Here is a 27,176-nt window from a genome sequence, read left to right on the forward strand (position 1 = left end):
GCTTTGAATTATTTTACCAAGATTTGAACCAGGGATCTTCTACATGCAAGGCAGGAATTCCTCCACTGAGCTACAACAGCTCTATCAAATTACTTTAGTAGTCCACTGTTTGCCTAAAATTCAGTGTAAAATCTCATAGTAACAAACCTATATGAATTATACACAAAGTGAAAATTGGGCCTCACAGTCATAACCTGTAACAAATGTTCCATGTTTATGGTGTGTTGGTGAAGGGGTGTTGTGTGGGAATTTTGCACATGTGCATGGTAGTTTTGCAAGTTCACAACTTCTGTAATAAAAATATATTAAAAAGGGAGGAACTAGCAAGATTGCAGCAGAGTAAGGAGCTCCTAGAGTCAGCTCCTGCTACAGGGCAGTTAGTAATCACCCAGAGCTCTCTGGAGCAAGCTGAAGCACCAGTTTGGGGGCTCCAGGAGACCAGAAGAACATCCTGCCACATTCTTGAATGAATGGAAGGAGGAGACTGTCCATCTGCAGAGAAGACTTGCAAGTAGAGGTTCCACGCCCTGGAGGCCAGGGTCCATCCTCCACTGGAGGCACAAGCTGCCTTGGGAGCTGTTCTGTGGCTACAACTGAAAGTTCCATTTCCCAAAAATAGGGGAGGAAGAGACTGTTGGGCACCAACTTCAGCTACGGATGAGTAAATTCAGTGGGCTGAAGTATAATCCTGAGAACAGCTAAAGTTTGAGACCGTCCAAGTCAGAAAGAGGTCAGGAGCTGCCATCTTAACTCCACGCCTTGCACAGGGGAAGAGGGGCAGACTGAAAATTCCAGCACTGGTAGGGACCGGCTTCTTTCCATCCAGGTCAGATTGCAGCTCTAGCCTAGCCCCCAGTGCTACCTCCAGTAGGAAGCAAGCTGGGGGACCTGCACCAGCCTCTCAAGGAAATGACTGGACAAACTGCAGAGGCTGGTGATTGTCTTACTCTGGCAGTATGAGCCGCCCCAAGAGCTGTTCTGTGGCTGGAATTGGAAGCTCCATTTCCCTAAACAGGAGAAGATGGTTGGCTGCTGATTTCAGCTACTGATTGGTAGACTCAGCTGGCTAAGGAATAACCCTAGGAATAGCTGGGCTGTGAATCTGTCCAAGTCTGAAAGACATTTTGACTTTGCCTCCAACATGAGGGGAAGTCAGGACCGAAAATCACAGTGACTGGAGGAACTGGTTTCTTTCACCCAAATCAGCCTGCCTAGGCTTCAGCTCTACCTCTGGCAGGGAGGAGGCTGGTGGGCCCTGCACTAGCCTATCCAGGTAACTGTGGGTACCTTTGGCTGGCACAGGCTGGATAATCAGAAGTCTACCAGGACAACTGCGGTCATCTTGGACATGCACTGCAGAGATTGCTGTCCACACCTGCACTCCATCCCTGTCCCAGGAAGGGAAGAAATGGGCATGAAGCTTCACCAGTCTTTCTGGGCAACTACAGTCTAGGCCTGCACAACTTTGATTATTCCACACAGCTGTGACTCTGTCCCTACCTCTGGCAAAGGAGAAAGTTGGAAGAAGCTTCATTGGTCCCTGGGACAATAAGGTCAGCTTGAGTCTCCTCAGCTTATACCACCAACTACATCCTTAGCTCCTACTGCACAACCAGCAAGGGAGAAAGGGAAGGAAGCCCTAAAGAGAAAAACTGCCCCCAGAATAAATACTCTAGTAAGCCAGATGCCAAGACACCAACAAAAATTACAATCCACGCCAAGAAACAGGAAGCTATGGCCCAGTTAAGGAACAAGATAAGCCTCCAGATGACATAAAGGAGTGAGACAACTGATCATAGATGTTCAAACAAATCTCCTTAGTAAATTTAATGAAATGGCTAAAGAAATTAAGGATATTAAGAAGACACTAGAGCACAAAGAAGAATTTGAAAGCATACATAGAAAAATAGCTGATCTTATGGGAATGAAAGGTGTAATAAATGACATTAAAAAAACATTGGAATCATATAATGGCAGATTTTAGGAGGCAGAAGAAGAGATTGGTGAGCTTGAAGAAATGGCCTCTGACAGTGAACATACCAAAGGAGAGATGAAGAAAAGAATGGAAAAAATTGAACACAGTCTCAGGGAACTAAATGACAGCAGATGCTTGCAAACATACATGTTGTGGGTGTCCCAGAAGGAGAAGATAAGGGAAAAGGGGAAGAAGGAATATTTGAAGAAAAAAATGATAGAAATGATAGAAAATTTTCCACAATGCACAATAAACTCCCATCAGAAAAAAAGTCTGAATAGACCAACTCTGAGACACATACTAGTCAGAAGGTTAAATGCCAAAGACAAAGAGAGAATTCTGAGAACAGCAAGAGAAAAGCAATGTATAATATATAAGGGATATCCAATAAGGTTAAGTGCTGATTTCTCACCAGAAACCATGGAGGCAAGAAGACAGTGGTTGGATATATTTAATATACTACAGGAGAAAAATTTCCAGCCAATAATTTTTTATCCAGCAGGTCTGTCTTTCAAAAATGAGGATGAGATTAGAATATTCACAGATAAACAGAAACTGAGAGGATTTCTAAGCAGGAGACCAGATTTTCAGGAAATACTAAAGAGTGTACTAGACCCTGCAAAAAACAGACAGGAGAGAGACACCTGGGAGAGAGTCTAGAAATGAAGATTATGTCAATAAAAGTAACTAAAAGTGTCAAAAGAGTGGTGAAAATAAAATATGACAGAAAAAGATCAAATAGTCAGGAATAATCTTAACCAGTGGTGTAAAGCACTTGTATTCAGAAAAATGCACGTCAATGTTAAAAGAAATTTTAAAAGTCCTAAATAACTGGAAGAACATTCCATGCTTATGGATCGGAAGACTAAATATTATTAAGATGTCAATTCTGGGAAACGGACTTTGGCCCAGTGGTTAGGGCGTCCGTCTACCATATGGGAGGTCCGCGTTTCAAACCCCGGACCTCCTTGACCCGTGTGGAGCTGGCCATGCGCAGTGCTGATGCGCGCAAGGAGTGCCGTGCCACGCAAGGGTGTCCCCCGCGTGGGGGAGCCCCCACGCGCAAGGAGTGCGCCTGTGAGGAAAGCCGCCCAGCGTGAAAAAAAAAAGTGCAGCCTGCCCAGGAATGGCGTCACTCACACTTCCCGTGCCGCTGACGACAACAGAAGCAGACAAAGAAACAAAAGCAGACAAAGAAACAAGATGCAACAAATAGACACCAAGAACAGACAACCAGGGGAGGGGGGGAAATTAAATAAATAAATAAATCTTTAAAAAAAAAAAGATGTCAATTCTACTCCAATTTATATAGAGATTCAATGCAACCCTGATAAAAAAACAAGTGAAAGCATGATTATCAAATTTATTTGGAAGGGTAAGGTGTCCTGAATAGCCAGAAAAGTCATAAAAAGGAAAAGAGAATCCCCATCTCCAGACTTTAAATCATATTACCTAGCTATAGTGGTAAAAACAGCATGGTACTGACATAAAGACAAACACATAGACGAATGGAACCAAATTGATGGTTCAGAAACAGACCCTCACATGTATGGTCAAGTGATTTTTGACTAGCCTGTCAGACCTATGCAGCTGGGGCAGAACAGTCCATTCAACAAATGGTGCAGAAAGAATTGGATATCCATAGCCAAAAGAAGGAAAGGGGACCCCTCTCTCATACCTTATCCAAAAATTAACTCAAAATGGATTAAAAACCTAAAAATAAAAGCAAGAAAGAACCATAAAACCTCTAGAAGAAATTGTAGGAAAATAGCTTCAACACCTGGTGGTAGGTGGTGGATTCTTAAAGGAGATAAGAGAAGGACTGAGATGTACTACTGATGTTTAATGTATGTAGAAGTTTTAATTAGCTTTGCTGTAAAAGTGTGGAAATGCATAGAATGGATAGTAACAAATAGTGAGTAATAGCTAGTATAAATGGGGATGTGACTGAAAATGGTAGTCTAGACATATAAATGCCAATTAACAGAATGCTAGAGAATAATCTAGGAACTGAATAGTACAGTAAACCAAGAGGTGGATGAAAAGTGTGGTTGATGGTAGAGATGTAAGAGTTTCCTTTGTGAGCAAGAGCAAATCACTACTGCAGGTTGTTGGGAATGCTTGGGAAAAATACAACTGTAGTGACCTATGGACTGTGGTTAACAGTAAAATATAATATTCTTACATCTATGCCAAAGATGTACTGTGTTGATAATGGGGCAGTATAGAAAATGTAAGCCAAATGGATACTATGGATGTGGTAACAATCAGATGATATTATCTTATCTGTAAAATGTTCCACCACAGTGTGGTGTGTTGGTAGAGGGGTGTTGTTTGGGAATTCTGCACATGCATATCATTGTTTTATAAATTTACAACTTCTGTCATAAAAAATATATTTTAAAAATAATAATAGGGTGGGTTGGCAGAAAAACACACCAAATGTAAGATGAGGACTATAATTAGCAGTAAGATTTTGAAAATATTCTTTCATAATTTGTAACATTTGTCTCAAGACAATGCAAAGTGTTGGTGGAGGGTTGATGTATGGGACCCCTGATGATATTATGTATGTTCGCTTTGTGAGTTCACAGCTTTTACTATACACTTAATTGTTTATGTATGTTCATATATAAATGATATAAAATAATTAATAATAGGGTTGGTTGGGGGAAATACTTTGGTTAGTAGTAATATTTTGACAATACTCTTTAATCATTAGTTTAAAAAGTTTAACAACAATTTAAGTTGTTGGTGGTAGGGTAAGTTATGAGAGTCCTCTATGATGTTATATATATTTGTTTTGTAAGCTCACAACTATTATTATATACCTATTATTTATGTATGTTTGTGTGGGGGTGATTTATTTCAATAAATTAATAAAAAATACATATTGAAAAGAGGGGTGTTGGATTAAACAACAATTAGATATTGGATTTTTTAGGATTTAAACTTTAGATAGCTGAAAATAATCGGATACCATATAAAGAAAGGTTGATTTTGTTATGATAAGCAAAGATTTTTGTTACCTGTGGCTAAATTAAATATCTATTTTATGTGTAAATAATAAATATGTGGTAAATACATACATTCTTTAATAATCTTCAACAAAAGTAGTTTCTGCTTTCTTTCCTGAAACAGGTTGTGATACTGAAATAGTCTCCAAATAGGTTAGTTTAGAATAGGCTTAAATTATATATATTCAGAAAATGTTTACATTTTTCATGCTTATCTATTTTGGTCACTAGAACTGGCAAATAGGACACTTAGTGGAAGAATAATTAATTAGTGCCTCGCTCATAAAAATATTTGCTACATTTTTTTCAAAGCAATTCACATACAGATTCACTAATTTTTTTATGATACTTTTCAATAAAATGACCAAAATGGGCCAAAATTTTATAAGCAATAAGTAAATGGTTTAAAATAGGGCAATAAAATGCCAAACCTTCTTAAATAAAATACTAAAATCATGAAGTAAATCATTAAATTAAAAATTAGAAGTATTTTTTAAAGAATGGGAATGGTAAGAAAGTAATTAAAACAATATAAATCAGAAGATATTCAAATTATTCAATAAATATAGAGCATAAATGGTTTAAACAGAAGAAGTATATCTTCAATAAAAAATATTTAAGTGAGGAAAGCTACAGGTAAAAGCAGGCAGGTGGTACGGGTCCTTAGTCAGATAAAATTCTTCATTTCTTCCTTTCACAGTGTCCTTTCTTGAGTTAGAAGATAAAGCAGGATATGCCAGGGCCCCTGCCTCTCACTTTTTGTAAAGATACTAAGCAAGGAGTATGAAAAGATGTTCAACTAAAAGAGTTTGCGGCCGATTAACACCCTAACCCAGCATTAGAGTGAGGACACTGCTGTTACTATGTTGGTATACTATTCCTATACTAGTCTGGTAGACAGACTAGAGACCCAAAACACTGATGGCTTTTTAACTGTCCTTCCCCAGAGATGCTCAGGGATTCTGTGTTCTCCATACTCTGTAAGAATCTCATGATTTAAAAGTTTATCAATGTTGGACTAGTTTTTCATTCTTTTATTACGATATGGCTGGATTTTATAATACTTTTTGGACTGCTTGATAAATAATAAAGCATAATTAAAGTGCAATTGAATATGTTCTTTTTTAGATGCCAGGTTCTCAAATTGCATTTTGGTGTCTTGTTCATGGGAATTGATAGAACTATCAATAGGACTAATTAATCAATTTGAAGACATACCCATTACCCTTTTAAATCTATATATTTGTTCCTTGACTCTCAAGTCATACCTTCTGTTTTTCTTATATATGACTGATAGTTACTGCAAGGAAATTTAACTATCCTAAATTTCTGTTAGCTGATCACCTTCTGACATCTACCACGGCAACCAGGTGCCTAGAGATTATTTCTTTAAGGGAAAAAAAATTGGCATTTGTTTCCTAAGTATAACATCTTGATGCTATTTAACTTGAAGAATTTCTAGTTATTTTAGATATAGACATTTCTTTTAAAAAACAGTAGTGTGTTAATAATAAGATATGATATGTAAGCAATTCAGTCAATATAAAGATCCATTTATTTTCTTTTTTATGCTAAGTATTAACATTTCTAGCAAAGCCTGTAGAGTATGTCACTTAGACAATGGCTATGCATGTGTGAACATAACCTTTAAAAAGAATAGAATGTAGTTGGATTACATGCAGAGCTCTTAGTAAAGTTAAATGATTTATAAAAATAGGGAGAAATGATCAATTTAACCCTTTCCGAAACTTTCACCCTGAACATGCCAGACCTTTTCATGATTATTCCTTCTCTCTGCCTAAAACGAAATCATTCCTCTTGTTTGCTAGACAACTTTTCCTTCCAAGTACTAGGTCAAATTTCAGGTCCTTTAAAGATTTTGCATGCATTCCCTAGCACTTGGTCCTTATAATTTATAATCCTTAGTATTTACCTATAAAAACCGTTATTATGTTTATTCCACTTAGTACCCTGTAAGTTCTACATCAGTAAGGATCACATTATAATAATTTTTGTATCTCCAGTGTCTGACATACTAAGTCTTAAATAAATACCTCATATTTTGGATATAGCTGTGCTGTAGAAGTGTGCAGTTAGAGAACAGAATTCCTTGGGCTCTGAAAGTCAAAAGTAAAAGTTGCCTATCTTCTCTATGAGTATGAACCAACTGTCTTTAGGAGCCCAAAGTAGGAGCTACATGTAGTCCATTTAAATCTGATAATCATCAATTACTTCTTGACATTCATATCATTGAAAAGATGGTCTCTTTTTTCATGGTTTCTCTTTCCAAATTTGATTATTATAAAATGGGTAGGAACTATGGGTCTCCTTGACTTTTTTTATATATACAATTTTTTATGCCCCCCCTTGTGACTTTTTTGCTTACTGTCTGCTTTCTGTGTCCATTTGTTGTGTGTTCTTCTGTGTCTGTATTTTTTTATTTTATTTTATTATTTATTTATTTACCTTCCACCCCACCCACCACCCCCGCCTTGTGGCTTGCTTGCTGTCTGCTCTCTGTGTCCATTCGCTGCGTGTTCTTCTGCATTTTTGTTGGTTTTTTTTGCTTGTCTCCCTTTTTTTGTTGCATCACCTTGCTGAGTTGGCTCTCCATGGCTCTTGCAGGCTGGCTGCTCTCCACAGCGTGCGGGCAAGCCTGCCTTCACAAGGAGTACCTGGGACATGAACCCAGGGCCTCCCATATGGTAGACGGGAGCCCAACTGACAGAACCACAGTCATTTCCCTCTCCTTGACTTTTTACTAAATGAGAATCTCTTTGATTATTAATGAGTTGCTCTAAGTCACTCAGTCAATAGGTATATATTGCACCCTGGTATCTGCAACCCAACACAAAACAGTGACAGTCCCAAGATGATTCCTTGAGAAACTGCAGCCTTGGGTAGCCCTTAAAGAAATCAGGTTAGAAGATGAGAGCCATCTCATGGAACTGGAGTGTAAAGTCATCTTTTACCAGGATAGTTATCCAACTGGAAGAAGAGATTTATCAACTTGGTTCATTCATGACCAACTCCTAGTTCACAATGATTAGTTTTAGGCAAAGTGGTGTTTCTTATTGTGCTCTGATTACCTTGAGATGAAGAATTTGATTGACCCTGAAAATGCAATGGAATTTACATGTAAAATTCATGGGATTCTTTTCCTATTTCATTATTTTAGGGTACAGCAGAGTCTTATAAAAATCCCTAATTCAGTATTTTCATTTTTACACTGTGTCTATGAATTGATCATCGTAATGATATAAATTTTTTTCCAAGTAAGAAAGTATTTTTCATTGCCTATTTCATGGATAATTTGTAAGAATAAGGTGTAGATACCCCCTGAGAATAATTGTAAAAATTCCATGTGAAACCATGTCCAATCAGGAACCAAATTTGTTTCCATGACAAATATGACAGAATGTATAGGAATGGAGCAACAAAGGCCCAATGTTCTTCCGTTTTACTAAACGTGAATCTTGGAATATGCTGATGACTAGTGCCCGAAAGGTTGTATGATGAGATGTACTTGGAGAACATGGCCTGCACTTTCGCCTTCCTCACACACACCACAAAGCCTTTAGGAGAGCACTGAACCCACGGGAGAGCCATCAGTCAATAGACATTTTCATTGTGCTGTACTTGGTAAGGAATAGAGATAAAAAGGAGAAACAGACATGAACTCTAACCTCATAAAGTTTGTATTTTAAAGGGCTAATTTACAGTGTAGCCTGTAAAATTTTAATAATTAGCCTTCAATAATTTATTGAATGACAGAGTGGGCTCTAGATTTGCTTTACAACTTTGTTCTACTACTTCAATCTGCTTCTTTCACATTTTGCTGCCTCAATTCTCCACTCTTTTTTGTTTCATCTCATTCTTTGCTCTTCTACTTTTCACTCTTTCTCACTTATTCTAGTTTTCCTGAGAATATCCAATTTTAAAATAATTTGTCCATTGTTTTGTTTCTGTTTTTATTTGTTTGTTTGTATTATAACATCAATTAGTGCTAAGCATAACACTTCCCTGGTCTGCTAGTTGTAAGGTCATCATCGTCTCTACGTCAGTGAATGGAAGCCTCTTCTGAGTAAGGGATTAAAGATACTATTTCAGAGTTAAAACTATTTCAATTAACCATCATTACCCAGTATTACTCTATCAAACTATTACTTCAAAGAAATCTAAATTCACTAAAATCTTAAGAGAATTTTGGAAACTCCTAGTTTTATAGATTAGAAAAATGCGACTCAGTTGATCAGGGGACTTGCAGACTATGTAAATAAAATGGGAATAAAACCCGGTTGTCCAGATTCCTTCCATCTCATTTGCTCCCTCTGTGAACGACTTTGTGGTTTCACTTTCTGCCTAATGACTTTTATTTAAACAAATTATCCAATATTATGTTCAGAGGCATGATGACCATAAAATCAAATGAGGTCATGTATGTGGAAGACTTTGAAAACTATGATGTGTTAAAAAAAAATAAGCTATTCTTTTTGGATTTGGTACAAGAACTTTAAAGTTGAAAACTAACTTAAATATCACTTAGTTCAGGATTTTTAAAGTGGTGTTACAAAGAACACCATAGAACTATAAAGCCATCAGTTTAAATTTCATTCCTCATGTTTTAACATCTTTTGATGCTTGGTATTTTGATGTTTCAGGAGAAATACATCTGGATGAGGGTCTTTTTTCATTATTATGGTTGGCAGTGTGTTTTTCTTTCAAGACTTATGCTCTTCTCATGTTATTTCTTAGGCAACTTCTTAGCCTCTTTTCAAAATTGTTTCCTTCTAGGATTTCTATTATTTGAATAAATATTAATAAAAATCTAATAAAACTATTATAATTCACTATATTATTATAATGCAGTCCCTTAAAGCTAAAGGTGAGATAAATCTATATATAAATACTTCTATAATGCAAATTTCTTAAAAATATATACCAACAATGGCTTAGAAATTTATAAGAAAATAAATGGCAATCAAAGTCAATGTACCTTTTTTTTAAGCAGGCTAAAGATGTGTGTAGAATTCTACTGGTGGATTACCTCAAAATTAACATACTGATATCCTGTAGCCATATAGTCTTTTTTTGGGGGGGGTGCGGGGAGAGATGCCTTTTATTGGTGGGACCAGTATCTCTAGTGGTAGACCCAAGCCAAGTTTCCCTGTCTATCCTGGCTCTCATCTTCCTTTTCCTGGGAGTTCAGAAGAGAGAGGAGTGTCTTGGGGCAGGGGTGGGAGGCAGAGCCAGGATAAAAAAAATAAAGTTGGGATCTGCAAGGGACTTGGGCTAATGGAGAAAATGTGGGGTTCCTAGGCTGTCCAGAGAAAATGTCCATCTGGGCAGAAGAGAGGCTGTTGCCAGCACAGCCTGCTCCTCCCTCTCCAGGAAGGGAAGGGGTTCAGAGGAAAAGTTTTCCCTAGAGGCTTCATTCTATGCCCTTTGAGCCATCAGCATCTCTGGGATGTTGTCCTTAACTTCCTTCACGCTCCACTCAAGATAGGATTTTTTCTGTCCAGATCTTTAATTTTTTCTTCTACTATTTTCTGTTTCTCTAACAGCTGGTTGTGAATTACCTCCGTGGATGGAAGAATAAACATTCCTCCTACATCTTCATACATGTTAGTCTTATCCACCAAAGTCATAATTTCTGTATCTGTAAGATGTGCATGTTTTTCATTCTGTATAGTTGTTCAATCTGCATGTCCACAAGCTTCACCTTCAGTTGCATGTCAATAACTTTGACTTGAAGCTCTGTGAAGGTCTTCTTCAACTCCAGATCCATAGGGCCACCATCTTGATTCCCATATAGTCTTTCATCAAATGTATATCTAAAGTTATGCTAGCTTGCTTGATTGAGATTGGGAGGAATTCAGAGTACCAGATATAAATGGTAATAAGATGTCAATGAAATAACACCATGACCATATAAAACAGTCTAGCCTTCTAGAAATAATCAGAGGCTTTTTTAGATGGCCAAAGAATTCCTAAGTCTTTTCTATATCTGGCCTTTTATTTCAATTTCTTGATGGGTACATGCAGCTGAAACAAGTAATCACAATGAGAATTCTTACAGTATATCAAGAAAAACAAGAGCAGTTCAGAATGGCTCCAGGTTCCAACAGTCCCCACAACCACCCACTTTTAACCTGTGAGAAGGGGAAGCCTTTAATTAAATGTTTTATGTCTCATTTCAATACTCTAATGTATTGTAGTGCTAACTCTAATGATAAATTTTAGTCTCTCACACAAATTGTCACAAACATCTCTAAGTATAATGTCCTTAGACAAGTATGATATGTTTAGAATATGGTCATCCATCCACTGATTACAGGCTGAAGAGAGAACCTAAGAGCTCTCTGTTGATTCTGACTAAGTTTTATAATAACTGCACCTTGTTAGTTAAACAAGGAATGCCATGCTATCCATTACAATAATCACTCCAGAATGGCTCAGAGAAGACATGGATCAGAATTTCTTCAGCAAAGATAAATGCTGAGCAGTGACAAGGATAGTGTCAATAAAATTTGAAAACTATCTGCACTAGAACTAAGGATAAAGTCTGCCAAAACACATTTAAACGATGGATGTTTTATTCATGCTGAATGCACATTAGAATGGTGTATTTAGTTCATGCTTTCAAAAGCCATGAAGTTGTTAAAGACTTCAATTTGTACCGGCTATTAGAATAATAGGCATAGGGAAGCAGATTTGGCTCAACTGATGGAGCATCCACCTACCATATAGGAGGTCCAGGGTTTAAATCCAGGGTCTCCTGACCCATGTGGTGGACTGACCCACATGCAGTTCTGGTGCATGCGAGGAGTGCCGTGCCATGCAGGGGTGTCCCCCATGTAGGGGAGCCCCACGCACAGGAAGTGCACCCCGCAGGGAGAGTTGCCCCATGCAAAAAAGGGCGCAGCCTGCCTGGGGGTGGTGCCACACACACGGAGAGCTGACACAGCAAGATGACACAACAAAAAGAGAGACAGATTCCCAGTGCTGCTGACAAGAATGCAGGTGGACACAGAAGAATGCACAGTGGATGGACACAGAGAGCCAAAAATGAGGGGTGGGGAGGAAGGAAAGAAAAAAAATTTTTTATCCAGTAAGATTAAGCGCTGATTTCTCACCAGAAACCATAAAGGCAAGAAGATAGTGGTCTGATATATTTAAGATACTACAAGAGAAAAACTTCCAGCCAAGGATCTTATATCCAGCAAGACTGTCTTTCAAAAATGAGGGCAAACTTAGAATAATTCACTGATAAACAGAAACTGAGAGGATGTCTAAGCAGGAGACCAGATTTTTAGGAAACATTAAAGTGTGTGCTAGAGCCTGAAAAGAAAAGACAGGAGAGAGAGGCCTGGAAGAAAGTCTAGAAATGAAGATTATATAAATAAAAGTAACTAAAAGTGTCAAAAGAGTGGTGAAAATAAAATATGACAGAAAAAGCTCAAATAGGAATAAACTTAACCAATGGTGTAAAGCACTTGTAGTCAGATAAATGCAACTCAACTTTAAAAGAAATCAAAAAAGTCCTAAATCACTGGAAGAACATTCCATGCTCATGGATTGGAAGACTAAATAACATTAAGATGTCAATTCTACTCAAATTGATATACAGATTCAATGCAATCCCAATAAAAATTACAGCAGCATTAAAAAAAAATTGAAAACATGATCATCAAATTTATTTGGAAGTGTATGGGGCCCTGAATAGCCAGGAACATCATTAAAAGGAAAAGCAAATCTTCATCTCCATACTTTAAATCATATTATGTATCCATAGTGGTAAAAATAGTATATACTGGCATAAAGACAGACACATAGACCAATGGAACCAAACTGATGGTTCAGAAACAGACCCTTACATGTATGGTCATGTGATTTTTGACTAGCCTGTCAAACATACACAACTCAGGCAGAACAATCCATTCAACAAATGGTGCAGAAAGAATTGGATATCCATAGCTAAAAGAAGGAAAAGGGACCCCTCTCTCACACCTTATCCAAAAATTAACTCAAAATGGATTAAAAAAATGAAAATAAAAGCAAGAACCATAAAACTTCTAAAAGAAATTGTAAGAAAATAGCTTCAAGACCTGATGGTAGATGGTGGTGGATTCTTAAAGGAGATAAGAGGAGGACTGAGATGGACTACTGATGTTTAATGTATATAGAAGTTTTTAATTAGCTTTACTGTAAAAGTGTGGAAATGTATAGAGTGGGTGGTAACACATAGTGAGTAACAGCTAGTTTATAAATGGGGATGTGACTGAAAATGGTAGTCTGGGCATGTAAATGCCAATTGACAGAATGCTAGAGAATAATCTAGGAAATGGATAGCACAGTAAACCAAGAGGTGAATGAGAATTGTGGTTAATGGTAAAGATACAAGAGTGTCCTTTGTGAGCTAGAGCAAATGTACATTACTAGTGCAGGGAGGTGGGAATGTGGAGAAGCATGGGAAAAACACAACTGGAGTGACCTATGGACTGTGGTTAGTAGTTAAGAATATAGTATTCTTGCATCTATGTGATAGATGTGCTGTGTTGATAATGAGACAGTATGGAAAATGTGAACCAAATGTACTCTATGGACATGGTAACAATCAGATGATATTATCTGATCTGTAGCAACTGTCCCACCACAGTGTGCTGTGTTGATGGAGGGGTGTTGTTTGGGAATTCCGCACATGTGCATGATTGTTTTATGAGTTTACAACTTCTGTCATAAAAAAATATATTTAAAAAATAATAATAGGGTGGGTTGGGGGAAAAACACGCCAAGTGTAAGCTAAGGACTATGATTAGTGGTAAGATTTTGACAATATTCTTTCATAATTTATAACAAACATCTTACGACAATGCAAGGTGTTGGTGGGGGGTTGATATATGGGACCCCTGATGATCTTATGCATGTTTGCTTTGTAAGTTCACAACTTTTACTATACATTTAATTGTTTATGTATGTTCATATACAAATGATATAAAGATAATAACAATAAAAAATAAAATAAAATAAATTTAATAAATTTAAAAATTTAAAAAAGGAAGAGCTCTCTTTCCTAAAGACCTGTGTGTTTTTAGTTCAAAGATTAATGTTCCCATCTGTAAAATTTCTGTGTATAGTTTCAAGAATTTAATCTGTTGCCACTGGTAGGCAGATAATTATATTCTTTTCACTATGGAAAAAAAAAGCAGGGGGAGGATTTTTCCAAAGTTGTTGATGTCACTGTTACAAACAGTTACGAATAGTAGGAAAATGCCATAACTGAATGAGTAAGCTTTCGTCTGGCTACAATCAAGCCAGCATCTGGGGCTCTGGCCACATGACTCAGTTCACTTTCTTTCAAATGACAAGTGCTTACTAATAAGGGAAGGGAAGAACATTTAAAATAAAAAAAGGGGTCATGGAAGAGGATAGTTAATAAGAATATTTACTTTAAGGAAAAAAAAAGATTAAAGTGTAGAAAATGGTAGTCATGAAAAGTGAATTTCAAACTAATTTAATGCACTGAAGCTATCATTAATCAAGATCACCTATATTTCCAGTAGGCCCAACAGTTGTTTGAAGGTTCACTGTAGAGCTAAAATTGAAATTATAAGACCGTGGTTACAATTCTGTTTCTAAGGAGATGTGGGATAAGGAGTTGTCTTATATTAAGACTTGTTGATGTCCATTGTAAAGCTGAATTCTTGGTTCAGCTATTCAAATGTGTTTACCAAATGTGGGGCAAAAAGGAAGTGACATAAAGGGCAGTAACTGATTTATAAAGATACAAATGTGAAAAGATTAATTTTGCTATCAAATTAACACAATATAAGGCTGACTGAACCACAGAGCATGATAAAACAGTCGAGGTCCATAGAGCTTAAAATTAGGACTTGCTAGAAAAGACTAGAAATTTACAAAAAAAAATGTACAGGGAAGTTTGGTTTAAGACCTAAAATACATCAGCTACTTGACTTCCATATAATAGTTTCACACCAAAAGAAAATCAGTTTTTATAAAATGCAGAAATCTTAACTGTGGAAATGTAGTATTAAATTTAGTTCCAATGTTTATTTCCTTTACATGACTCACAGTAATACTTAAAGTATGAAAAATACAATTTCCATTTATCTTAGTAGGGTTCTTTAGGGAAACAGAATCAACAGGAGATACATATATTTATAGTAAATCTTATGAGATTTTTTAATAGGGAATTGGCTCATGTGACTGTGGGGATGGGCAAGCCCAAATTCCACAAGACAGGAAGACAATTCTGATGAAGGTTTTCAATGAATTCCCCAAGAGATGCTGGCTTTCCATAGAGATGGAAATTCTCTCCCTAAATGCTGAAATAACTTCTCCTTTTAAGGCTTTCAACTGATTTGATGAGACATCTCTCACTGTTGAAGGCAATCTCCTTAGTTGATGGTAGATGTAATCTTCCATAGATGCAATCAACCTATGATGATTTAAATCCATGGGCTATTCTCAAAGTAACAATTAGGCCAGTGCTTGCTTGACCAAAATGCTGAACACCATAACCTGGCCACCTTGACACAAGAATTTAATCATCACTGTATCTCAAGTATTGGTGTGTGGGAATGAATATGATGATATTAATTATGTGTTCACATGCATTTTTTATTTATGCTATACTTGTCAGTTAGGAGTAAACTGTATAGGTGGGAAAGATCATAAAATGGTTCATTCTGCATAGATCTGAACACTTTAATTCTTCTTATAAACTCAGTTGTAGAGGGAGTAATTATTAAAATGTTATTAAATTAAACTGGGGGAAGAAATCACTTTTAAAACTCAATAGCGATGTTTGGAGGAGGGAGTCCAAATCTTGTTGCTAGACTCTGGTAGGCCAATTTGACCATAATTAAATTCAGAGGAGACATTTCTACATACCATGTGAATTTCTTAATAATTGGAGCCCATCATATAGCTCTAGGAATATTTTAGATTTGTTTGACTACATAGTGTTTACAAAACATATTTTTTACTTTAACATTTAAACAGAAACATTTCTTAAGCTCTTGCTATGAATCAGGAAACACAGTAGGCTAGAACCCATGCAAAGAAGACTGGAAAACAGAAAGAACCAGCAGTATATCCTGAGACTGAGATTTGTTTTGCCAACTGCTCACTTCCATGTTCTGAAAGGACCTCAGTGTCATCACATACTTCAAAACCAAGCAACCAACTCAACAGAGGAAACATAAATAATTTTTATCTTTCTCTATTTTCCCTATCTCAGTTACTGGTATCAATTCATTTAATGAAGAGAGTTAGAAAGCATGATGTCATTCGCAACTCTCTTTCCTTTCAGCTTACTGGCAAAATGTCATCAAATCTTATTAGTCATGCCTCAGAAACATCTTTGAACCTGTTCTTTATTCCTTCTATCACTTACCTTGGTTCAGGGCAATTGCCATACTCTAAAAGGTTTTCTTACCTCAGTCTCTCTCCACTTGATGCCCCCTCTCATTCAGTTTTCCACCAGAGGTATCAAATCTCATCATGCCATCCATCAGAATCTCAACTGTGTATAGCTCTATAACAGCAATATGACAAAGCCCGAAGTTCTTTGTTCAAAGTCCTTCAAACTGTGGTCCCACAAAATACTTGCCATCAGTTTGGCCATCACCAAAAATCTGCTCAGTCACCACTATGCTAAGCATAAATTTCTTGTCACTCCTGAGCACGTCATGTTTTCCTTTTGTAGCTGTGTCTCGAAAACCCCAACTCCAAACAGTTGTTATCTTCTTCCAATTGCTAATGTACTTATGCTTCAAGATCAAGTTCAAATACACACCCTATAATGCCTTCTGTAGTACTCACAAGTTTAACAGCTTTCCCCTTAGCGTTCTCTTAGCACTATTGCTTGTTTTTTCAGACAACCTACCAAATTACCTTATGTTCACTTATGTATGAATATTCCCAACTAAAATGAATTTGTAAAAGGCTAAGGACCCTCCTTGCCATCTTCATTTTCCTAAAGCATAAGTAAACTACCCAATACCAACACTTAAAAAGCCTTTGTTAAAGTGAAGTATTTTTTAACACTATCTCTGAAAAGGGTATGAAGTAGCTCAGAAAAGATTAATGTTTTAAGGACGAAATAAAAGATTAAAACAATCTAAAAAGAATGAGTTAACCAATTAAGACATGGAGAATGATAATTATCAGAAAATGGAGGTCAAGGAAAATAACTACAATTGACAAAACAAATGCTGAGATTTGAGCTTCTTGATAGCAAAAGCAAAAAGGGTAGCAATGAGTTATATACCTATTATTCAATAAGAATCATACCAGTTCGTGAGAAACAAAACCTTTTCCTAGCACTAAACTCTAAAAGAATTTTTACCTGGATTTTAATATATAGGGAATGCACAGTGAATGAGGAACAAGGTTTTGCACATTTTACAAAATGAAGCCAAAGGGGAGGGAGGGAAGAACCCAAACACCTATTAATAATACTCTCCATGAATTTAATTAAGTTGCAATAAAAAAATGAATGCAAAAAATGAAGTTCCAAGAAGATATTTTTATAGAGCAGAATAATTCTATCCTAAATGTAGAGCTTCCTTAAGATCTGAGTTGATATAAAGTGCATTTACATCAATTGATGCAGAAAAGACATTTGATAAAATCCAGCACCATTTATTGATAAAAACCTAGAAAAATAGAAATAGAAGGAAACTTTCTTAGCATGATAAGTGCCATACATGAAAAAACCACTGTTAACATCATACTCAGTGGTGAAAGACTGAAAACTTTTCCTCTAAGATCTGGAACAGGACAAAGATGCCCACTGTCACCACTGTTATTCAACATTGTACTGGAAGTTCTAGGCAGAGCAAATAAGCAAGAAAAAGAAATAAAATGTATCCAAATTGGAAAGAAAGAAGTAAAACTTCCACTATTTGCAGATGACATGATCTTATATATGAAAGTCCTGAAAAATCCACAACAAAACTACTAGAGCTAAGAAACAAAATCAGCAAAGTGGCACTGTACAAGACCAACATGCACAAATCAGGAGTGTTACTCTACACTACTAATGAGCAGTCTGGGTAGAAAAATCAAGAAAAAAAATTTCATTTACAATACCAACTAAAATAATCGACTATGCAGGAATAAACCAAGGATGTAAAGGATTTATACATGGAAAACTACAAAAATTTGCTAAAAGAAATCAAAGAAGAGCTAAATAAAAGGAAGGACAGTCCATGCCCATGGATTGGAAGATCTAGGTACACACCCGGAGGAACTGAAAGCAAGGACTCAGATAGTTATAGATATCTGCATAACGATGTCCCTAAGCAGCATTGTTCACATTTGCCTAAAGATGGAAGCAACCCAAGTATCCATCAGCTGATGAAAGGATATACAAAATGTGATATATGCATACAAGGGAATATTATTCAGTCATCAAAAGGAATGAAATCCCGATACCTGTGACTACATGGATAAACCTTGAAGACATATTGTTGAGTGAAATAAGCCAGACACAAAAGGACAAATATTGTATGGTCTCACTGACATGTAATAATTAGAATAAGCAAATTCATAGAGTCAGAATCTAGAATATAGGTTACCAGGGGGTTGGGTTGGGGATAGAGAATAGGCAGTTGAGGCTTAAATTGTGTAGAGTTTATGTTGGGTTCTATTGGAAAGTTTTGGTAATGGATGGTGCTGATGGAATCACAACATTATGAATGTAATTAACAGCACTGAATTATATATGTAAATGTGGTTAAAAGGGGGAAATTTGAGGTTATATATATGTTACCAGAATAAAAATTTTAAAGTGTATTTACAAAATTTAATACATCGAATGATTATTTTCCCTGAACTATATCCTTAAATATTGGTTGTCCCTCCCCACATCTCCTAGTTCTACCCGGGTGGATTTCCAACAGGAGCCTGATAGCACGCTGATATGTAAGTTGTTGGCCAGTGTATATACTTAAAAAATCTAGGAAAAACAGGCATGTAGGGGACACTAGATATTTTCTTTACTAAATGGAATGGTTCATCTTGTTTCTTGCCTAATTGCTCAGGAACAAGCTTTAGCTATGTGTAGGAAGGGCATGAGATTTTCTAACTGCCATTTCCTTATCTGTTAAGTATTTCAACTAGTGGTCAACAGAAGCCACAGGATTTTGTAACATAATTTTTAAAAGAGATGACTTTGATTTGGTATATTTTGAGGACCAGTATTACTTAGTATCCCAAGTGCCACAGAGGAATTTTAATAGTACTATAATAGATTATATAACTTCACGTATGGCAGCATTCCCAGTGATTTACCAGGATAGTGAGCAAAAAAATTGTTCCCGTCAGATAAATGAGTTAACATGCTAAATAAGGTTGTTTATCATTTTCCATTGAATGTTTGCCAAAAAGGATGCCTTCTGTTGGCACAATATAAACAGAGTTGTTTTGCGTTCTGTCAGTAACAGGCCAAAAGTCTGCTGGCCTCCTGAGGACAATATGCAACACGATGTCAAAGACATGGTCAGAAATACCTGGGATTTCCAAGGTAGGAAGGAAGATGTAGTTCTTTTTATCTAAAGCTATACTAAGTTACTTAAATCAATTGAATACAAGTAAGGAAAGTCATAGAAAAAAGTTCAATAGCACATAATTTAAGAGAGAAATTTAATAATGTTTAATAATTTTACTTTATATGTTTAATAATGTTACTTCCTTTTTCTATAACCCCTTCCTGCTCAGTCCTTACAATTTTAAGTCCAGAAGACCTTGAAATCTGTATTCATTACATTCAGAGCCTCCAGCTAAGAGAAATAATCCGAAGAATGAAACAGAGACAGGACAGACAAGAGTGAAACAAATGACTGATAAGTAGGTTTATTTTCTAATTTCCTTTCAAATCTGTCCTGATTTCTGCAGAATATCCCTATCTTCATAAAAAATATCTTCAGGCTCTAGAACAAACTGATATAGTTTTTACATATTGAATTTTGATTTTTTTGTAAGGCTTGGTGCCAGATACTGAAGACAAAGAGGTATGGAACATAGTTGGCCCTGGCCTTAATGGCGTAAGGTTTAAGTACTTAAATATGTATCCTGAAGAAGTAAGGTTTAAATACCTATTACTTGGATGTTTTTAGGGCAAGGTAGTAATTGTTCTGAGTCTAGGTTTCTTTATTCATAAATGGGGCTAACATCTATATACTAGGGCTATGATGAAACTTAAATGAGAATGTATGTAAAGTAGTTAGTACAGTAAATAGAAGTCAATAGTCATAAATGCAAAAATTTAATCAGTTCTTCTCTCCTGCAGTTTTCTGGAAGTTACTATTTAACTGATGCATTGGTCATACGTATTCAAAATGAAAGTCAACAGTTAGAAGTATTTCTTTTAAATGTAGTTAATAATAGATTTTTTTTCTTCTTTTCCAGCATTAGTTTCTCATGTTCTGTTCTGCTTAAAATCATTACTGAAAAGATTTGAAAACTCTCTCCTTTGATTTCTCTGATGCCTTGCTCTCTCTCATACCCACACTTTAGAGGTCTTCAAGATCATAACAGAATTTCTTCTTCACTCGTATGGCCAGAGTACAGGGGTCTGGAGAGTGGTGATAGTGGAACCAGGAAAAGAGTCCCACAGGAATGCAAGAGGTGCTGGTGGCATAGGTTTCAATTTAACCCCATTGCCACCAATCCGAATGCAATGCTACCCAGGCCTTTTTCTGAATATTCCTTCATTTCAGAGAACAAAACTAGGAAGCCTGAGTAAACAGTGTATGATTAATACATTTTTCCTAATGTTATCTTTTCAAATGCTCTTGCAATGTCACTTCAGAGGGTTTACATTGAGAAAAAATATTTAAAGAGATAGCGATAAAACAAATCAAAACAACTGGAGATAAAGTTAGAAGTATTCAAAGTTTAAAGACATCACTTCCCATCCTAAAACTGATTAATAAGTTATCCATCTGATTAATAAGTTAGCATTAACTTACTAAATGAATTAAAAGAGACTCTTAAAAGAACCGCTTCCATGAAGCAGAATTAGTCACTGACTGATGTAAAACAGTACAACAATAGGAAGACAAGATAAAAACTCAGATCTAACTCTGTTGCAGAGAATAGTGACACTGTTATGATGGACAAACACAGATTTTATAACTGGAAATAAGCACATTGGGAGTTGGAATACAGATGTAAGGTTAGGAAAGAAATATTGAGAATAAAGTATAAGTCAAAAGTGGCCCATGCACAGCACTGATGGGCACAAGGAGTGCGGTGCCACACAGGGGTGTCCCCCACGTAGGGGAACCCCATGCACAAGGAGAGCACCCCATAAGGAGAGCAGCCCAGTGTGAAAGAAAGTGCAGCCTGCCCAGGAATGGGGCCACAAACACGGAGAGCTGACACAGCAAGATGAGGCAACAAAAAGAAACAGATTCCCGGTGCCGCTGATAAGGATAGAAGCAATCACAGAGGAACACACAGCGAATGGACACAGAGAGCAGACAACTGGGGGGAAGGAGAAGGGGAGAGAAATTTTTTAAAAAGTCAAAAGTGAATCAAAAATACACAGATGAAAAAACAATCAAGATGGCAGAGGAGTAAGGAGCTCCTAGAGTCGGCTCCTGCTACAGGGCAGTTAGCAAACACCCAGAGCTCTCTGGAGCTAGCTGAAGCACCTGTTTGGGGGCTCCAGGAGACCAGAAGGGCATCTTGCCACATCCTTGAAGGAATGGAAGGAGGAGACTGCCCATCTGCAAAAAAGACTCATAAGTAGAGGCTCTATGCCCCAGAGGCTGGTGCCATCCTTCACTGGAGGCACAAGCTGCCGCAGGATCTGTTCCACTGCTGGAATTGAAAACTCCACTTCCCCAAAATGAGGGAGAAAGAGACAGTTGGGCACCAAGTTCAGCTATTGATGAGTAAATTCAGTGTGCAAAGTATAATCCTGAGAAAACCTAAAGTTTGAGTCTGTACAAGTCAGAAAGAGATTGGGAATCACCATCTTAACTCCACGCCTGGCATGAGGGGAAGCAGGGCAGACTGAAAATCCCAGGGGTGGTGGAGACCGTTTTCTTTCCATCCAGGTCAGATTGCAGCTCTAGTCTGGGCCCTAGCCCCACCTCTGGCAGGGAGGAAGCTGCAGGGACCTGCGCTAGCCTCTCCAGGAAATTGGCAGCCAAGCCATGGAGGCCGGGGATTGCCCTACTCTGGTAGCAGAAGCCACTCCAGGAGCTGCTCTGTGATGGGAATTGGAAGCTCCATTTCCCAAAAACAGGGGAGGAGGAGACGATTGGCTGCTGATTTCTGCTACTGATTGGTAGACTAGGCTGGCTAAGATATAACCATGGGAACAGCTGGGTATGAATCTGCCCAAGTTGGAAAGAGGACAGTGGTCACCATTTTGACTCTGTCCCCATCCTGAGGGGAAGCCGGGCTGACCAAATATCACAGTGACAGTAGGAACTGGTTTCTTTCACCAAGATCAGCCTGCAGGCCTAGCCTAGGCTTCAGTCTCACCTCTGGCAGGGAGGAGGCTGAGGAGCCCTGCACCAGCCTATCCAGGTAACTACAGGTAATTTTGGCTGGCACAGACTGAAAATCAGAAGTCTACTGAGGCAACTGTGGTCACCTTGCACTTGCACTGCATAGATTGCTGCCCACACCTGCAGCTCCATCCCCACCCCAGGCAGGGGAGAAAGGGGTATGAAGCTTCATCAGTTTCTCTGGGCAACTACAGTCTAGGCCTGCATGACTTGGATTATTCCACACAGCTGTGACTCTGTCCCTACCCCTGGCAAAGAAGAAAGTTGGAAGAAGCTTCATTGGTCCCTGGTGCAATGAGGGCAGCTTAAGCCTCCACAGCTTACAACACCAACTTAATGCTTGGCTCCTACTGCACAACCAGCAAGGGAGAAAGGGAAGGAAGCCCTAAAATAAAGAGAAAAACTGCACCCAGAATAAATACCCTAGTAAGCCAGATGCGAAGACACCAACAAAAAATCAAAATCCACGCCAAGAAACAGAAAGCTATGGCCCAGTTAAAGGAACAAGATAAGCCTCCAGATGACATAAAGGAGTTGAGATAACTGATCAAAAATGTTCAAACAAATCTCCCTAATAAATTCAATAAGATGACTGACAAGTATAAGGATATTAAGAAGACACTAGATGAACACAAAGAACAATTTGAAAGCATACATAGAAATATAGCAGATCTTGTGGGAATGAAAGGTACAATAAATGAAATTTTAAAAACATTGGAATCGTATAATAGCAGATTTGAGGAGGCAGAAGAAAGGATTGGTGAGCTTGAAAAACTAGTTTCTGAAAGTGAACATACCAAAGAACAGATGAAGAAAAGAATGGAAAAAATTGAACAAGGTCTCAGGGAGTTAAATGACAGCAAAAGGCATGCAAACATATGTGTCATGGGTGTCCCAGAAGGAGAAGAGAAGGTAAAAGAGGCAGAAGGAATATTTGAAGAAATAATGGTAGAAAATTTCCCAACCATATTGAAGGAAATAGATATCCATGTCCAAGAAGCACAACATACTCCCATCCTAAGAAATCTGAATAGACTAACACCGAGACACATACTCATCAGAATGTCAGAGGCCAAAGATTCAAACAAATCTCCTTAGTAAATTCAATGCGATGGGTAAAGAGATTAAGGATATTAAGAAGAAACTGGATGAGCACAAAGAAGAAATTGAAAGCATACATAGACAAATAGCTGATCTTACGGGAATGAAAGCAGCAATAAATGAAAATTTTAAAACATTAGAATCATATAATAGCAGATTTGAGGAGGGAGAAGTAAGGATTGGTAAGCTTGAAGAAATGACCTCTGAAAGTGAACATACCAAAGAACAGATAAAGAATGGGAAAAATTGAACAAGATATCAGGGAACTAAATGACAGCAAAAGAGGTGCAAACATATGTGTCCCAGAAGGAAAAGAGAAAGGAAAAGGCACAGAAGGAATATTTGAAGAAATAATGGTAGAAAATTTCCCAACCATATTGAAGGAAATAGATATCCATGTCCAAGAAGCACAATGTACTCCCATCCTAAAAAATCTGAATAGGCTAACACCGAGACACATACTCATCAGAATGTCAGATGCCAAAGACAAAGAGAAAATTCTGAGAACAGCAAGAGAAAAAGCAATGCATAACATACAAGGGATATCTAGTAAGATTAAGCGCTGATTTCTCACCAGAAACCATAAAGGCAAGAAGACAGTGTTCTGATATATTTAAGATACCACAAGAGAAAAACTTCCAGCCAAGGATCTTATATCCAGCAAGACTGTCTTTCAAAAATGAGGGCAAACTTAGAATAATTCACTGATAAACAGAAACTGAGAGGATTTCTAAGCAGGAGACCAGATTTTTAGGAAACATTAAAGTGTGTGCTAGAGCCTGAAAAGAAAAGACAGGAGAGAGAGGCCTGGAAGAAAGTCTAGAAATGAAGATTATATAAATAAAAGTAACTAAAAGTGTCAAAAGAGTGGTGAAAATAAAATATGACAGAAAAAAATCAAATAGAATAAACTTAACCAATGGTGTAAAGCACTTGTATTCAGAAAAATGCATGTCAAAATTTGAAAACACAATCATCAAATTTATTTGGCAGGGTAAGGGGTCCTGAATAGCCAGAGACATCATAAAAAGGAAAAATGAACCCTCATCTCCAGACTTTAAATCATATTACCTAGGTTTATTGGTAAAAAGAGCATGGTACTGGCATAAAGACAGACACAGAACAATGGAACCAAATTGATGGTTCAGACACTGATCTTCACATGTATAGCCAAGTGATTTTTTACTAGCTTGTCAAACACACACAGCTTGAGCAGGACAGTCCATTCAACAAATAATGCTGAAAGAATTGGATACCCATAGCCAGAAGAAGGAAAGAGGACCCCTATCTCACACCTTATCCAAAAATTAACTCAAAATGGATCAAAAAGCTAAAAATAAAAGCAAAAACCATAAAACTTCTAGAAGAAATTGTAGGAAAATAGCTTCATCACCTGGTGGTAGGTAGTGACCTATAAAGGAGATAAGAGAAGGACTGAAATGGACTACTGATATTTAATGTATATAGAAGTTTTAATTAGCTTTACTGTAAAAGTGTGGAAATGTATAGAGTGGATGGTAACACATAGTGAGTAACAGGTAGTTTATCAATGGGAATGTGACTGAAAATGGTAGTCTAGGAATGTAAATGCCAATTGACAGAATGCTAGAGAATAATCTAGGAACTGAATAGCACAGTAAGCCAAGAGGTGAATGAGAATTTTGCTTAATGGCATAGGTGCAGGAGTGTCCTTTGTGAGCTAGAACAAATGTATATCACTACTTCAGGTTGTTGGGAATGTGGAGAAGCATGGGGAAAATACAACTGGAGTGACCTATGGACTGTGGCTAGTAATAATAATATAATATTCTTGCATCTATGCGAAAGATGTACTGTGTTGATAATGAGGCAGAATGGAAAATATGAACTAAATGTACACTATGGACAGGGTAACAATCAGATGATACTATCTTATCTGTAGCAACTGTTCCACCACAGTGTGGTGTGTTGATGGAGGGGTGTTGTTTGGGAATTCTGCACACATGCATGATTGTTTTATAAGTTTACAACTTCTGTCATAAGAAAATATATTTTTAAAAAAATAATAGGGTAAGTTGAGGGTAAAACACAGTAAATTTAAGATAGGGAGTGTGATTAGTAGTAAGATTTTGACAATATTCTTTCATAATTTGTAACAAACATCTCATGACAATGCAGGGTGTTGGTGGAGGGTTGATGTATGGGACCTCTGATGATCTTATGCATGTTTGCTTTGTAAGTTCACAACTTTTACTATAGACTTAATTGTTTATGTATGTGCATATATAAATGATATAAAGATAATAATAATAGGGTTGGTTAGGGGAAAATTACTTTGGTTAGTAATATTTTGACAATGCTCTTTAATCATTAGTTAGAACGGTTTAACAACAATGCAAGGTATTGGTGTGAGGGTGACTTATGAGAGTCCTGTATGATGTTATATATGTTTGTTTTGTAAGTTCACAACTATTATTATATACTTATTGTTTATATATGAGTGATATCCTTCCATAAATTAATTTTTAAAAATACACAGACATTAGGGAATTAGCTAACAGAAAATGCTCCTGCACTCTGCTGGAGCAGCTTCCAAATTCACTGCTTGGTCCCAAGGTGATATCCTTATTTCATCTTTTCATTCTCTCCTTTGAGGGAGGGAATTCTAGTCAACTTTCTTGCAGTAACCATTGCATAATGTTTCTGTAATCTTTTTCCATAATCAGCTGCCTCTGGAAAAAAGAAGACAGCATATTTAAGATTCTCAGAAACCTTACTGCTATCACCTACAAAATGAAGGAGCTAAGTGAACAGGATAAGTTTACCTAAGAAATAGCTTATAAAAATGTAATTTGTGGGAGACGACTTCAGCAAAGTGGTGGCATAAGATGCTCTAGCAAAGAGAAACCCACCCCACTTCAAGACAGTGAGACAGTATCTCTCAGAATCAACTTTTCCTAAAACTTTGGAAGAATATAGAACAACTCAAAGAATGCTGAGTCAAAAAAAGAAAACCTAAAAATGATAGAAGAGCCAAGGGATAAGTTTCCTTGTCTGGGCCCCTCCCCTTCGCTCAGTTTTGTGCAGCATTTTGTGTGAACCCATGGTGGCAGCTTGGCGGCCTGAATGGATTGAAGTGTGGGTCCCTGGGACATGTTTATTAGCACATCAACAAAAAGGAGGGGGGAGGGGATCTTTGGAAAATGTTGAGTATTGGGCCCCAACTCGCTCTGCAGGAGAATGATTCAGGGAAGCTGTCTGAGTCCCCTAAAGTGGGATTTACCTAGGGTGGAGCAGTGGCTTAAAAGGGGAGCAGAGTTGTAGAGTGGAGCCAGTGCTGAAAACCAGAACAAAAAGGTGGATTGGAGTACTGGAGGAGCTGAACTAAGTGAAAGACCGTGATTGAGCCAAAAGCACATTCCTTCCAAGCCCCTGGGAGGAAAATGTGGGTAAAGGAACTCCTTTTAAAGAGGGAAAACAGTCATGCATCCTATGGAATTCTTGAAAAGTATTTTGCAAGCCCAGGGCAAGATGTGGGCTCAGAAAGAT

Source organism: Dasypus novemcinctus, chromosome 28, assembly GCF_030445035.2.
Source record: "Dasypus novemcinctus isolate mDasNov1 chromosome 28, mDasNov1.1.hap2, whole genome shotgun sequence".
In the NCBI taxonomy this organism is placed as follows: domain Eukaryota; kingdom Metazoa; phylum Chordata; class Mammalia; order Cingulata; family Dasypodidae; genus Dasypus; species Dasypus novemcinctus.